At 40.1% G+C, this 16,256-nt stretch overlaps 1 protein-coding gene across 5 annotated transcripts in view; it reads left to right on the top strand.

The window, feature by feature from the left end:
• sorbs3 (sorbin and SH3 domain containing 3) overlaps positions 1-16,256 on the top strand; it is an 85,319-nt gene that overhangs the window by 2,587 nt on the left and 66,476 nt on the right. Inside the window, exon 1 of one of the 5 annotated variants that reach the window (XM_037536175.1) lies at positions 2,284-2,302. The exons of 3 other annotated variants lie outside the window; for them this stretch is intronic. The gene's annotated coding sequence lies outside the window, so the exon portion shown is untranslated. Of the gene's footprint in view, positions 1-2,283; positions 2,303-10,226; positions 10,384-16,256 lie in introns of those variants that run through there. One more of the 5 variants, XM_017696405.2, reaches the window with a different exon arrangement.

Here is a 16,256-nt window from a genome sequence, read left to right as displayed (position 1 = left end):
CCCTTTGTGGTGCTATATAGAACCAAATACCACACATTCAACGTCAATCGATTTCACCATGCAAGGAACCATTTAGGCATGCATATGGTTCTTTGAGTGTCTGTGGTTCTATATAGCAACATTGTTTTTACTAAAGAACCACTGAAGAACCACCTATTTCAATAGTGCTTGAATTCTTTTTAATTGTCTGGTTCAGCTCCAACATTCTCCCAGTTGTAGACTCTGGTTACAGAAGTAGTAAGAGATGAATGCAGGTTGGCAGTTTATTAGCTGTACTATAGCAGTAATGGAGTCTTTTTAATTGAGCATAAGGGGCCACTAAACCACAGTGCCAGTATGGAGCTGGACCTGGCCATGGAAAATGTGAAGGAGAGGTTGCGTGATCCGTTCCAGCTGTATGTGTGTGCTTTTCATCATAAAATCACTCAGACTTTAACAATATTTGATTGCAAGCAATATCTCCACTCGTTATTGAAAACCTCAGCATATATAATGAAGTCTGATCTATTTTCTTCATCTTCTTTTGGATCTGCAGCAGATTGATTCAGAGGCAGCCAGAAGGTTTTGTAGTGTTAGCAAAAGGTATACTGGAGGAATGATGTTATTGAAGAGCTGAATCTAGGTTTGTAATATTCTTCGGCCTTAAGGCAAAACCGAGGATTATACACTTTCACGCCCTTCATCATGAGGTTTCTTAAAGGCTCAGTGGGCATGTGACTGTAGCATAGAACCTTTACATTATATAGAGCCCCTAAAGTGCCATCATGGAAAACATTGCAATATTCTCTTGCAAATGTATCTATTACAATGGTTTTGTGTTTCTTTGCAAAATGTTTGCATTCTCTTGCAAAAGTTTTGCTTTCCTTTGTAAAATCTTTTTTTCATAAAGACTTTTAAGGGAATATGATAAAGACCACCAAAAAAGTTAAAACAAACTCATTTAATTACCAGCAGATACAGACCACCGAAACAGTCAAAACACACTAGTTTAACCACCAAAACAGAAGACCACTAAAATGTCCAAAATAAACTAGTTTAACCACCAAAACAAAAGATTTGGACTACCAAAACAGCCAAAACAAACTAGTTTATTCACCAAAAAGGAAGATGCAGACCACCAAAACAACTTAGATTGGCCACAAAAAAGATGACCAATAAAACATTCAAAACAAACAAACAAAAAAAAGATTTGAACTACCAAAACAGTTCAAACAAACTAGTTCAATTACCAGAACAGAAGAGAAAGCCAAAACTATTTTAAACACCATAACATTTGCCCACTAAAATACCCAATTGTACACATCTAGCATCAGTAGTTCAAATGACTTTGTCACAGAAAGTTATTATGAATTATTACAGTGTTTTGAAAAGGTCTCCAATATCTAAGATATTTAATAATCGTTTCTATACACGATTTTGGACCAAAACGTTTCTTGAAATTCATTTCTGGTAGAGAAACACATGCAAGCTGTTGTAACGTAAAACAAAACCCAAAGAAAAGCTTTATTTTCAGATTTCCCTCTATTTTACCATCATCAATATTACATAGAAACACAAAGAGTGAAGGGTCACTGGTCATTTTAGATAGTAAATTGAATGTTTAGTATTGTAGTTATCACAGCCCTTAGTTCCAAAGACCAAAATGAAGGCTTCTAATGAAACTAATGAAGATATGAGCTTACACTTGTGCATACTGTCTATTGAGTACTATGTCATTATTTGTCACTATGTTCAAAGTATGAAGAAAATTTGAGATGGTCAGTCAGGTGTTTTTCTGAATCTGTGGCTGAGGTGGATCTACCCATGAGAAAGTCTGAGTTTGTATTCTCTTCTGAAAGGCCTTGCCTGCCCAGTATTGAGGTTTACTCCCAGCATCACATCAAACACATGCTCTAGGTTTCAAACAGTGAGGGGAAATGGATTCATTTGTTCTCCTGATTCTAAAACACAGGAGGGCGTTGCCTCTGAGAACTCTCCGGACTTTCTATTATTTCCAGCTGTGTGTGTGTGTGTGTGTGTCTGTGTTTGTGTGTGTGTGTGTCTGTGTGTGTGTGTGTGTGTGTGTCTGTGTGTCTGTGTGTGTGACGGATGGAAACTATTACAGAGCCCCCAACTCGTTAGGCTCTGAGAGGTGTGTGTTTCTGGTTTGGAGTAACGCACAACAGACGGGCTGAAACTGACACACACACACACACACACATGGGCTGAGTCACAGAATCAAAGTAGACGCCCCCTACCCAAAACACAGCACTTTCTCTCCCTCTCTCTTTCCCCTCCCATTCCACAACAGCTCCATCTCATAGTAAGTACCAGTTTCTATCACCTCAAATTATCCAGATCACGTACTTAAACTGAGCATTCACATTTGTTGTCTAATGACCAACATCTGTCTCCTAATGACCATATCTCTGTTTTTTCTGTTCTGGTGGTGAAACTAGTTTGTTTTGGCTGTTTTGGTGGTCTATATCTTCTGTTCTGGTGGTGAAACTAGTTTGTTTTGGCTGTTTTGGTGGTCTATATCTTCTGTTCTGGTGGTGAAACTAGTTTGTTTTGAATGTTTTGAAGGGCTGTATCTTCTGTTTTGGTAATTAAACTATCGTGGGTTAAATTAGTTTAGCTGTTTTGGTTGCCTTCATCATCTGTTTTAGGGGTTAAACTAGTTTGCTTGGCTATTTTGGTGGTCTTTGTTTTTTGTTTTGATGGTTAAATTAGTTTGTTTTGGCTGTTTTAGTGGTCTATATCTTCTGTTTTGATGATTAAACTAGTTTGTTTTGGCTGTTTTGGTGGTCTGTATCTTCTGTTTTTGCGATTAAATGAGTACATTTTAACTGATTTGGGAGGTCATTTCTTCTGCTTTGATAAACTAGCCTGTTTAGCTGTTTTTTGTGCTCTTTGCCTTCTCTTTTGGTAATCAAACTAGTTTGTTTTAGATGTTTTTTCATACTTTACCTCTCCAGTATTGGTGGTTAAACACATCCTAATGCACAAAAGAATCTCGTACTTCTCTTGTACATGCCTACACTAAAAACACACCTCTTTCCTTGCCGTCTGTCACAATATAGGTGACAGCTCCACTATCAATATACAAGTTTTTCCTTTGTTCACCTGAACTGTTGTGTATCAAAGTTGCTGGTTGCTCAGCCTGATTCTCTGGATTCCAAGCACAGCATTTTTAGATTATTAGCTTGTCCACTGGGACACCAGCCCCAAATTCTGTGCTGTAAGAGTGCTATTGTTTCACTGACTAGTTGCATTGTGTTCCATGCGATGGAGAACCACAGTGAAAGGAAGAGATGTGGAGTCTCGGTGGAGTAGCTGCAGTTTGCGTCTGGGCCCTGAAACATCTCTGCACTTTTACATATGGCACCAATTGCACGTCCTAGTCTTGTATTTAAGACACGGAAGGTTTGATTCATAACGTTAACCAGTTAAACTAGAGATTTATTAGTCACTCATTAATCTGAAGACTCATATAGTAACTTTGAAGTTAAAATGTAAGTTATGTAGGGCCAGTAGCCTTTGCAGTTTACAGGGTTAACACAAAATGACCAATGGAACATTTGAGCTATTCACAAAACATTTTGTCCTAGTATCTTTTGTCTGCACTGTATTTTATATGGAATTCTAGCAGACTACGCGCCATGCTGTTAAAAGTAAATATTTGCCAGAGTGGTTAACCAAACTCATTCTTACGTAACGCTGGGCCATGCCCATAGCGTTGCTCCCTTGTGGGCAGTGGCTCGCTGTCAATCAAAGCAGTCTGGGACTCTGTTGTGGTGATATTTTAGCAGTGATGTAATTCTTAGCAGTTTTTGTCTGGTTTTCTCAAATAACATTTAGGTGATTGTGTTGAATCATGGATAATAATGATAATCTGGATGATTATGCACGCTGAACATTTTGCCCTTTTCCTGTAAATCAATGGCCCTTTTTACCCAAAACAACCTCAACTTCATTCTTGTCTGAAAGGCAAATGTTTTTTTCATTATTAATTGACATTGTAGAGTAGCATACTCAGATATCTTTACAATGGAAGCAATGGAAACCAGGGGTTGTGATGTCTACAACACAATTATAACCATTTAATTTACTATTCAAAATGACCAGTGAACCTACATGTTTCGTTCAGTTTCATTTATTTGGAACATCATTAGTTGTTGGACTGAATTGCTGCTTCAACACAGCTGAAGCGCTGCAGGGCAGGAGGGGTGTGTATGAGTGTTTGTATGAGGAGTTCTCTCAGTTCAGCGCTGCTGGGACTGACAGGCAGGATGATCTGCTCCCAGCAGGAGACTGAGACTGGATGAGCTCCAGCTAACCTCACTACTGCTGCCCTTCTGTCCTCTCCTTCACTCATCCCTCTCTCCTCTCTTTCACTCATCCCTCTCTCCTCCTCCTCTCTCTGCTCCCCTGCTCTCTCCTTTTGTCATTCATTCCCTCTCTCCTCCTCCTCTCTCCCACTCCCACACACGCAACCGTCTGTCCACCGTAACATGACTCTTAATAACCCTCTTTTCTGCTCCGCTGTTCTCTCTCTCTTTTTCTCCGTTCTTTTCCTTTCTCCTTCATTCTCTTCTCTTCTCCTTGCTATTTTTCCCTCCTCTATTCTCCTTTCCTATCTTCTCTTCTTTTCTACTTTGCTCTCTTCTCTTCTCCTTTACTCTCTTTTTTCTCTGCTCATTTACGTTTCCCTTCTGTTCTCTTTTGCTTTCTTCTTTTCTTCTCTTCTGCTCTTCTTCTCCTTTGCCCTTTTCTCCCTCTTCTCTTCTTTGCCCTCTTCTCTTCTCCTTTGCCCTCTTCTCTTCTGCCCTCTTCTCTTCTCCTTTGCCCTCTTCTCTTCTCTTCTCTTTTGCCCTCTTCTCTTCTCCTTTGCTCTCTTCTCTTCTTTTCTTTGCTCATTTACTCTGTTGTCTTCTGCTTTCTTCTTTTCTTCTCTTCGCTTTTTTCTTCTTTTTCTGCTCTCCTCATTTACTCTTCTCTTCTCATTTACTCTTTTCTTCTGCTCTTTTTTCTTGTTTTTCTGCTCTATTCTCCTCTTATTTGTCTTTTTTGGTCTCTTTTTCCTTTTAAGTCCCCTTTTCACTACTTTTCACTCTTTTCTTCTTCTGAGCTTTTTTCATTTTCTTCTCCATCATCTTCTCTTTTTGTCTGTGCTCATCTCCCTTTGCTCTTTTCTTTTAGTCTATTTCCCTCTTTCATTCTCTGCTTTTCCTTCTCTTCTCTCGTGAGCTCTTGTTTTCTTTTTTCTTTTTGTCCCTTCCATATTATTTACCTCTTCTCTTCTCTACTCCTTTGCTCTTTTACCTTTTTCCTCTTCTCTCATCCCTTTCTCTCTTCCTAAACTGTTTTGTTTATCACTTTTTTGTTCAGTTCTTCTTTTCTATCCCACTGAGCTCTTCTTTTTCCTCTCTTCTTTTGAATTCCATTTCTGTCTCTTCCCTTCTGCTCTTCTGAGCTCTTCTTTTTTGTCTCTTCTGTCTTCCTCTCTCCTCCCTTTTGCCCTTTTAACTTCCTCTCTTCTATTCAGTTTTGCCATACTCTCTTCTTCATACCACTTCATCTTACTCTTCTCTTCTCTTCTCTCCTCTTCTCTTCTCTTCTCTTTGTTCATATAAACAGTTTAACAAAAACACCCCTTTCACCCTACAATACCCCACCAACACACACACACACACACACACACACACACACACACACACACACACACACACACACACACACACACACACACACACAGTATCAGGGTACACCACGCTAGCCTGCTTTGCTCTCCATCCAAACCACTGAATTATTAAAAAGCTGCTGACGTTCAGCTCTACAGCCTGAAACGCTAGCAAAACTTTGTGTGCACACAGTTGAAACTGGAAGACAAGAGTCAATAAGGAATCAAGCAAGTTCACTGTGTGTGTCAACACACACCTCTTCACACACACGCCGTGTTTGCTGCTCATGCAGATGTATTTGTGTTCACCGAATGCACACTGAAGCCACCTGAACTCTCTGGTTATGTAACATTTTTTCTCACTGATCTTCTACATGGTGATTTGTACCTGTGTTGGAAGGCCTGTATCCTAGCAACAGCAGGAGCAACCGCTCCGGCCTAAAATAGAAAGAATCCTGTTCACTTCATTACAGCCACTGGTTTGTTTTCAGATTTTTTCTCGAGGTAAACTGGAAAGCCGAGTTTTCAATGAGCCGTGGCTGTTGAAATGATGCACTCTGAACATGCACCATTCCTCCAAGCTGTTTATACACATTCCAGCCCTTTGAAAGGCATGTACGGCTGTATGCAAAAGTTTGAACATCCCCCAGTCAAAAGACGTGTTTTGTGAGCCTCTAAATGAAAATAAGTGAACACATCCTCAACAGAGAACACACTTCTGCACATTTTAATAATGTCTAATAGAACCTGTGCATTAAACGCCATACTCAAGCATGTTCCCTGCAGAGGATGTGCTCTAATTTTCACCTAGACAACCAACAAAACATGCAAAACTTTAGCATATGACTGTACACCAATCTCCTTGTATCTACACTCCATTGCCCATTTTGTAGTTCTACAGTTACAGACTGTAGTCCATCTGTTTCTCTGCATACCTTGTTAGCCCCCTTTTACCCTATTCTTCAGTGATCAGGACCCCCACAGTACCACCACAGAGCAGGTACTATTTAGCACTGCATTAACACTGATGTGGTGGTGGTGTGTTAGTGTGTGTTGCGCTGGTCTGAGTGGATCAGACACAGCAGTGCTGCTGGAGTTTTTAAACACCTCAGTGTCACTGCTGGACTGAGAATAGTCCATCCATCCATCCATCCATCCATCCATCCATCCATCCATTTTCAAAGCCGCTTCTCCGCCAGGGTCGCCCTGCGATGGACTGGCGACCTGTCCAGGGTATATCCTGCCTTCAGCCCGAAGACTGCTTGGATAGGCTCCAGCATCCCCCCGCGACCCTGATGAGAATAGTCCACCAACCAAAAATATCCAGCCAACAGCGTCCTGTGGGCAGCGTCCTGTGACCACTGATGAGCTATCATCTCTGACCTTACACCTCCACATCAGTGTCACTGCAGTACTGAGAATGATCCACCATCCAATTAACACCTGCTCTGTGGTGGTCCTGACCACTGAAGAACAGGGTGAAGATGGGCTAACAAAGTATGCAGAGAAACAGATGGACTGTAATTGTAGAACTACAAAGGTAAGTGGAGCTGATAAAATGGATGATGAGTATAGAAACAAGCTTTTAATCTTATTGCTGATCGCTATACATGCACAGAACATCCCAGTTATTTGAAAACTGATAATTGCTTGAAATCTGATCTGACATATTGAGTGCCATTTACTTGACCACTTGAATCATCAGGTACTTGTAGAATTCAGATAAAAATCAGATAATGATTGTATTATTAGTCTGCTTGCAACAAGTAACCCACAATTGTATTAACTGTTGTTCCATATCAGATGTCAGTAAGTGTACATCGCTTCAAACAAAAGGAGTATTGAGGAAACATTTTTTGGATGTATCAGATCTGACTACACATGTGTTGTGCTGGCAAATTGACCTAATTGTAAATCATCACTGCTTAGTCTGTACTGGTTGTTCATGGCAATCTTGTGGTTGCCAGCTCACTGCATAAAGTCCAGAAAAGGAGCTGCCAAGCCAAGTCAAAAGCGCTGAAATGAATTCCAAGATGAACACAGGTCCTCCTGGTTCAGAGTTTGAGTTCCCCTGCATGGCCCTCTTCCTTCTTTCCTCTGGACTTGCTTGTTTGGCTGGGAGTTAATTTCATGTATGTATGCCAGCAATGTTATCAAAGCTGCTTATCTACTGGCTCTGTACAGCCAACTAGGACCTGGTCCAGCAAGGGCTGCAGCTTAGTGGAGTCTTCTCACAGTTTCAGTGTGAAATAAAATGTGATCTCATTACAAAAGTGAGGCAGTTGAACCAAGCGGTGATTTCTTCATGTCTCTAACCCCTGACATGCTGTTCTCCAGATAACACTATGAAATATTGATTAACTGCTGTTAAACTAACAAGTTGCACAAAACATTGTTGAACCAATTAAAATCTCAGACTTGTTACATACTAAGGCTTATTATTCAGTAACTACATAGACTTTGATGTGAGCTAGCTGAGTTGTTCTCAAGTTACTGAATCTGGACCTGCTGATGGGTCCTGGCCATTTAATTGTTACTGCGATGCTTATGTTTCAGAAGGGCACAATATGCAGCTGAGCCCCCTAACCATTGTTGACCTAGGAGTTGCATGACTATTCATTTTCACAAGTTGAGAAGTCGTTCAAAAAAGTAGCCAACTAGTTATCAATATCACATTTAAAAAATTAGGTGTCTGTGAAAAGTAGTTGGTAATTTGCCAATAGAGGCAGATGCTGTGAGGTGTGATTTGTGCACTGTGGAAGAGTTTTTCATTGTATTTCAGTAAGTTTTAGCCTCAGGCACTCCGGCCCCAGAAGTACACAGACTGTCTGATGTAAACTGCACACTAAAATCACCACGGCTCTCATAGTCTCACCTCTGATAGGGAATTTAAACCACCTCTGGTCCATGGACTGTCTGATGGGAAACAAGCAATTGTTTATCATGCTAAATACTAGTAGCAAGCAATTGCATCTTTACCCACCAATAAGTCCTTTAGAGCAAAAGAATGAAGCATGAAGTTACAGTATTTTCATGAATCGAGCTACCTATGTAATCCAAGAAATGTAAATGATTGTGGACAAATGTCAAGGCCTATAATAACTGCAATATGTAGCATTACTAGCATTTTGCTAATAAAGGAATGGTTTGTTGAAAAATCTACTTTACTCAATTTTCCATTTATTGCAAATGTATTCGATCAGCTCAGGCATCTCTGGACTCACTGCTAACAAATAGGAGAACTCAATAGTCACCCAAATAGCCCAATTTCTTTCTTTAAAAATACATTCCCAGGCTCCTGAGTGGTGCAACTGTCTAAGCATTGGCCTTGCGATGTACTGAGGACAGTAGTGTGATTTGAGGGAGTCCTAACTAGTGAGTGGTCAGCCCCTTTAGACAAACAGCATAGGTATTTATAAACCAGGTTATAAAATTATAAATCACAATTATAAATCAATTATAAATGAGCTCTGCTTTATGAAAACCAGTCCTGGTGTTGTCTAAAATGGCTCATTCCTCTAGCTCACTGTAAGTGAGCCTGTGCTCTACAACACATTGGCTAGACTTACATGGCCTTCATGAAGTCCTGGATGCTGTTTGAGAGAGGTTTTCGAGATGAACAATTTGGGCTATTTGGGTGACTATTGAATTGTAGTGTTTGTTAGCAATGCTAGCCTCCTAGCTCCAGTTCTTAACTAAAGAAGCAGTGTTTGGACTCCAAGCATGTCTTGGCTGATCGTCCAATCTGGGATAATTGGAAAATTGGGTACATCTGTTTTTTTCTTCTGTACTATCACTTTAATGTCTACCTGAAAGTGCTCTACAGTGCGCTGTATCTAAATTAGCGGATGGGTTTGAACATGTATGGTCATGCTAGGCTGGGTAAGACTAATGGCCACAGAAGGGATTGGCGATCCTTTGTATAAAGCTTTAATGGCCCTGTAACATGCAACTCCTTCATGAGTGACGCCCTTACTTGCTGAACGTCCTAATCTCCAGCTCTGTGCGTGGCTTTTGTATAAGTATAGAGCTGACAGCAGTGTGTAGCTGTACATTGAAGAGCGGATTTAGGAGAACAAGACTAATGTTTTGAACCAAAACAGAAGAAATGCTCCAGCATGATGTCAGTCTTTCGCTGAGTCATTTGGAGCAGCATTCAACCCTTGTAGTCATAACTAGGAGAAAAGGCAGAGAGGCGGAAGGTGGAGGCTAGGTTAGGAGGGTGGAGGTAGGTCTGTATTTGACTTCCCTTGCCTTTAACCCTGTGCTGTGAAATGTCACCTTATTAACACAAAGGCCTCGCCACCTATTCAAACTCTCCTTGGCAAAGTAGCGGGCCAGCCAAGAGTGAATGTGGCTGTTACCATGGCAACCCATGACAACTGGGAAGTCCTTGCCAGGCAGAGCTAAATGGGAGGGGTTTGAGAGGAGACAGAGTAACTTTTTCTCAATCAGGGGAGTGAATAGAGGTTAAGTAGTCAGAGAGAGTGAAAGTGAGAGACAGAGAGAAATAGAGCAGAGAGAGAAAGAGCAGCCAGACAGTGAGATCAGAGAGAGAGAGAGAGAGAGAGAGAGAGAGAGAGAGGGAGAGAGAAAAACAGAAGGCTTAAGCAGGTTGGACTTACAGGCAGCTCTGAGGCAGACAGCACCCTGGAGTTTCTCCTAAGGACTGTGTGCATGGCAGTACCATTACACACACCAGAGAGTTTTTATATATACTGGTGAGTTCATTTTTCTTATGATAGAGCTACATACACTTAGCACTTTACACCTTATCTTTCAGTTTCACTCTGATTGGGTTGTTTCACATCAGTACAGTAGTGTCATCTACTTCTAATGTACCAGCTTGGCTTTCTGTGGAAGATCAGTGTGTCAGTCATGGAAGAAAAAGAGGCTGAAATGAAGTTTAGTGAGTTGTTCTGCTTTTCATGGGAAATGTCCTGTGACCTGGTTTAGTCACATGGTTTACTACAGATATTTGCATATTGAGAGAGCTTTGATTTGCTTAAAAGGGGCACTAGCATCTCAGATGTGTGCTGAAGCATTGTACTCTTAAAGGTGAACTCCACTGATTTTTTTAGAGTGTCTGCATTATTAAATGGTTAAGATGTAAACAGAGTCATTCAGAGTGATTAGAAGTGAAATGCTCCATTCTTTAGAAACGTACTGAGTCAGAATTGTTCACAGTGCTGGTGACGTCCACCTCTTAAAACTCCCTCACCGAAAGTTATTACGTGAAATAGGTATGGATATCCTGAGACTTCATTAGACAATACACATTTTTCTAAATGAAAAATGAGACCCTTCATTCAGACTCTTCATTGAGACCCTTGGTTCCCATCACCACCCGTGTAAAGACATTTGAGTCAGTAAGTTTCTCTACAGTTAATAATTTCACATCAAACAACTCTGAATGACTCTGCTTACATCTTAACCACTGAAATATGCAGAAATTAAAAAAATTGAAAATAAGGGTACCAGAAGGGTTTTTTAGAGTGATGCCACAGAGCGGGGTTGTCCAAGAGTGGCCTCTCACACTCTCAGAAGAAAGGTACGAAACTGTCACTGGGGCAGTACCCCTCTTGTCACTGGTTGGTACCCTCAAAGGTACATCTCAGTACCTTTAATCAGGGAACATAATTTTACCACAATCAATTGAAATTATATTTTCTAAGTTATATTGATTCCACACAGGCTGTCTCGTGTCCAGGCTTTTATTTCATTGTTCTGTTTTAAAAATGCATGAATATGTATATTTCACCTGTAAAAAAAAGCTACACAACTGGACCTTAAAAACACTGTTGTACCTTTTACATTGTGCCTTAATGAGCGAAACATTTACCTGCACAGAACCTTCATTTCTAACAGGGTAGGATGTTTGATTTGACCCACCAAAAACAGACATGTTTGTATTGTATACATTCCTAATTCATTTTATTGTGATTAGTTTCATTTTATTTGTTTTCAAGAATTATAGCAAAGTAAATATGTAGTGACATATAGTGTAAAGTTATAAAATACATTTTTAGAACCACAATTTTGTCTTTTTGGCATTTTGCCCACCATGGTGAACCCCACCGTCCCAACCCCCCCAGACCAAGACACACAAAGTTTGGGCACCCCTGCCATAGAGAAAATCTTTGGTTCCCTAAAGGGTCTATCTCATGGAAAATTCATATTTCTTTCCTTTCTTTGGAATAAAATCATTTGACATTGTATGTAAATATTGTTACATTTTCCAAACGTATCGTTCACTTCCCAGTCCATACAGTCTGTATACAGAAACTAAGCTGCAGCCTGTTTTGAAAAAAACCCACTCATACATGCAGCAGTTTTGAGGATTGCTTTAGTCTGGACTAACTTTTGAAGGATGTACAAGACAAAGTCAAGGCAGCCAAACAGATCATTTATGTACAAGGCACTGTAACAAAACCAGCCTGTATAATCCTAACTGATAAAGAGAGGTTGGAAAGCCTTTAAGGTATGGGCCTTTAAAATCAGCTTTCAGTGGATGGTTCTTTTAAAGAACCATCTTTGTATTACCACATGATGGCAAGATTCTTTCAGTTAAAGATTTCCCTTAGAATTGTGGTTCCAAGCCAAGAACCATTTAAGAACCATCATTTTTATGAGAGATAAGGTGAACCTGATTGTTTTATACAGTGATAACGCAGAGTCATATAAAGTTCTTATGAAGTTCATGTGATCAAATGATTATAATAACTTCATTGCTTGGTAGCCTTATCAGCTTTTAGCTTTGTTTTCTTTGAAAAGATCTTTAAAGTTTTTTTTCCCACTGAGTTGTGTGGCCTTTTCTGGCCCTCAATGGTACAATGTACAATGTATGTGCGTGAAGATTTTCCCAGAATTATTTTGCACAGTAGGAGGAGTTTCTCCATTTATAAACCCTAAATGAGGGTTTCTTCATTCAGAGGTCAGAGTTTAATCTCAGTGCATATTTCCTGCCTTTTTAAATGTCTGTCTTGCCTCTGGTCGGTAGGTAAATGTGACCAGTGGACGCCAGTGTCAAGTCCATTAGCATGTACAAGGGAGACGATGGAATTAGAAGGGGGTTTGTATGTGTGTATGTGACCACAGGGCCTTGTCTCAGACCTCAAACTCGGCACTATTAAACTGATTTCAGCAGCACATGCTGATCTCTCTGAGAATCTGTATGACCTGGCTTTCTCATGCAGGATATGTGTGTGTGTGTGTGTGTGTGTGTGTGTGTGTGTATGTGCTCAAGTACACATTACTCCCATAAAGTCTGCTAAGGTGAGGCAGTATGTAACGAGTACATGTTTATGGTTCTTAAGAGGAGGGCTGGTTCAGGTTAAACAATATCTAGCAAACACTGTGTTCCCATTGCTATAGTGAGGATGATGATCATCAGCTTGCCTTTGTCACTGTAGCTAAGCCATTAGAAACTTGCCCACCACTACCATAATCAGAGGGAAACATTTTGAATATTAAATTCAATATTAACACACGATTGCTGACCTAACACTCAACTGGCTAATGTTAGTATCCATAACAACTGACAGTATGCCACAGCTAAAGCTGAACTTGGCCTCTTATTCGCCAGCTTCTCATTCAAATGTTCACTTCCACCTTAAGATGCACAGCAGGTAAATGTTGTACAATTTAAGGTGGAATGGGTAATTCAAATAAGAAGACATTGAAGCCAACTTTAGCCTCATATTTCCTTCCCTGACAGGAAGATAAATATTCAATACTGACAAAGAATGAAATCAAACGCTGTTTTAATGTTATAACAGTAAGGATGTAAGTAAGGATGCAAACTATGTATAGTATATAAATATTATACTGTGCCACTCCAAGACACAAGTACCTAAATGTGACCACTTTGCCAAGGAGGCAATTATGAAGGCAGAATGTGAAGGCAACACAGCTATATCACTACATCTATCGCTAAGCTAACTACTCTAGCCGAAGCTAGGTCCAAAAACAGTAAAATCTGTTACCATGTCATCTACTGAGGATAAAATATCTCATGATAAACAATGAGTCCTCATTAGCATCTAGTTAGCTTCAAGCAGCTTGTAGCTCCAATCTGACGAGGCAGCGCCTGTTACTCATCCAACTGAACAACTTAGTGTGCTGCTAAAATTTGTGTGCTGCTGATATGATGGGATCTAAGGAGAGGTTTTCAGTCTCTTTATTTATTTAAAGATGAAAAAAGGCACACAGGGATGTATGAACCCAGTGCTTTTACCCATTACAGTCCCTTAAACAGTGAGAAATTTGGAGTGGCTGGCATGAGCCCCCCGGTCCATGAGTGAAAATATTATATATAATATTATATATAATATTATATATAACTCAGGACCATGAACCCAGCTTCCAGCCCATCACTCATGACCATGAATCTAGTTTCCAGTCCATTACTAGTGACTACAACATCAAGAAAACTGTGTAAAAGGGCATGAGCTGGACTGTTGTACTGTATAACAACCCCTGAACTGTATCATTTAATGAACAAACCAAAGGCCTCTCTTTCTTAATAGACTAAAATGTACTATTACGTAAAAAGCCCCCATGTAAAAGGCACCAATCTGACACTGGATACCTGTATTGGGCCAATATCAGACAAAAAATACTGGACTGAAAATTAGAGGTAGAAAAAAGAAAGATTCCGTTTCAAACCTGTAACAAATCTGTCCTGAAACAGGACATACTCGCACTGTATAATGCGATGTTGTATGTGTATTCCATTCTGTATAGAAGCCTGAGAGGTTTATTGGATGCTCATCTTACGTGAAGAGTTTTTAAAGAGGAAACGTCGAGGTTATTGCCACTCAAGGTATTAATATCAGTATGTGTCTAAAGTAGACATTTGAGTGCCCAGATGGTTATATTGGTTTAAGCAGACATTTATTGGCAGGCATGGTTCCACCAAAACAACTGCACTAAAATGTGCACAGAACTCAATTGTAAGGCCTCCTGTAAGGGCTCCAAAGTGCAACCAATGCTTTACGTCAATATTGCTGATATATGATACGCCTCCCACTGGGAAACCACTAAACACCAAACTGACCATTAAAAAAAGTTCTGTGAGAAAACCAAAGGAAGCGTTCAACCCACATTGGCAACCATTCAAGATGACATTGGGACTGTTGATCTTGAGTAATTACCCACTATAAATTGTTCAAAACATGTGTAACAGCATTCCAAGGAGTCTTGAAACTGCTCTGAGGAAAGGCAGCCCTACTCTATGATTCTGTTTGCCTTTAGTGCTTTTCCTGTGCATTTGTGCTTCTCATATAACAGAGAAATGAAGGTTTTTTTCTAAAACCTCCTCTAGAATTCCTCTAAAAATATTAGTGAGGGATCTAAATCGTTATGCCCATAGTAACCCCAAATGTAATGAATCAGTCAAGACATATTTGGGTTCAAAATTTGCCTCTTTAGTTTTACACTGGAGCTATGAGGCTAATGTAGCTAACATGTAATGGAAGGTTAGCCCAACAATTAGCATCTCATGCACAATAGTCTCAAACAGACTTGCTTATATGCTTTGACACAGCCAAGCCGGTGCAAAGCACCAGTGAAAGAAATGACCTCAGGACGCCATGTAACTTTAATCCCATTGGCCTAAATACATACTCTTATCTTTAAAAACAGACAAAGGTTTGCTACCCAGTTAAAATCTGAAACCTGAATTTTACCCATACTTTTGGTTTGAGACAATTTAAGCATGCAGCTTGGACAATAACTGCTGAGGTATTAGCTTCAATTACTTGTTAGCCACATTAGCCTTTTAGCTCTTGTTTCAAACTAAAGAAGCAAACTTTGAACACCAAACATGTCTTGGCTGATTAGCTACATTTGGGATAAGAGGAAAACTGTAAAACAGATCTTTTACTTTAGCAGCAATAAATAAGACAATCTAAAATCCACATCTAAAGTTAGGCTAAGAGCAGGGTAGCTTCCACTAGCATGGGGATGTATGCTGCTTAATATACATAGACAGATGGGAACAGTGAAAGCAGGTGTTTCAAGCCAGTAATATATGTAGGAATACATCCCTGCAGTCGCCTTAATATGATCCCAGCCTGTTGAGGAAAAGCTTTTGGCTCCTCACTATCAAGCGGTATGCAGCGTGTCTTCACTCCTGAGCCGAACAGAGAACCATACATGGAGCTGAGATGGGCCTGTCTCTGATTAATGTGTGTATCCTTTAATAACGGCTGATTGTAAGCAGACGCAGGGCCTTGTATGGTGTCTGCTTGTGTTGCTGTTGCTTACCTGGGTTGCCAAAGTGAAAAGGGGAGTAAGTGTATGCATGTGTGTAAAGTGTGAGGAAGAAAGGCAGGATTACTGTTATGAAAAGATAGGGAGTGTCTGGAAGTGAGAGAAAGAGGAACTGAATGAATGGAGAGGATGATTTGAAACTGGTGGGGAATCAGAGATGTTTTTCCTTTCTTGAGATATGGGTCAAGTGTTTGGATCTCAGTGGTCAAAGTGGAACATAGTCACTAGGCTTGCATAACATACTGTCCCAATGCAAATGGGCGACGATTGGGGTATCCTTTAGCCCTGGTAACTCTTAAAAATGAACCTCCTTATTTAT

The sequence above is a fragment of the Pygocentrus nattereri genome, chromosome 29, assembly GCF_015220715.1.
Source record: "Pygocentrus nattereri isolate fPygNat1 chromosome 29, fPygNat1.pri, whole genome shotgun sequence".
Taxonomy (NCBI): Eukaryota; Metazoa; Chordata; class Actinopteri; order Characiformes; family Serrasalmidae; genus Pygocentrus; species Pygocentrus nattereri.
Note: the sequence above shows the minus strand (reverse complement) of the source record. Positions and strands in the feature narration are given on the sequence as shown.